This window comes from Varanus komodoensis, unplaced genomic scaffold, assembly GCF_004798865.1.
Source record: "Varanus komodoensis strain SLA01 unplaced genomic scaffold, ASM479886v1 scaffold2, whole genome shotgun sequence".
Taxonomy (NCBI): Eukaryota; Metazoa; Chordata; class Lepidosauria; order Squamata; family Varanidae; genus Varanus; species Varanus komodoensis.
This window is the reverse complement of record NW_025335568.1, coordinates 7909673-7910111: the sequence shown is the minus strand read 5'-3', so window position 1 is coordinate 7910111 and position 439 is coordinate 7909673.

Sequence of the window (439 nt, the reverse complement as noted above, 5' to 3'; positions counted from 1 at the left end):
GCAAGGAGAGGGCGCCGAGCGTGGAGATCTGGGGGTGGGGAAGCTGCAGCTCCTCCGTGCGCTCCCCGCGTGCACGCCTTGAAGGGCTCTGCCTCGGGAGGACCCCTTTGCGAAGGACATGAAGGGACGGGGCTGACAGAGGAGGGCATCCGACGGCGGCAGCGAAGCTCAGGCAGAGCGATTTACGGTGCGGGCAGCGGGAAGGGAGCGCACGGGGAAGCAGCCGCCGCGGAGACCCCCGAGGCGCGGGGCTGCAAGCCACAGACGCGCGGCTCGGGCCTTCGGGGCTCCCCGCGAACGCCGCCCGCGCGCGCGCGTCCGCCCGCCCGGCAACCTGTTCCCCGAGCCCGGCCCTGGGCGCCCCCGCCCGCCCGCGCCCTCGCACGCGCCCCCTTTGCGAAGGACATGAAGGGACGGGGCTGACAGAGGGGGGCATCCG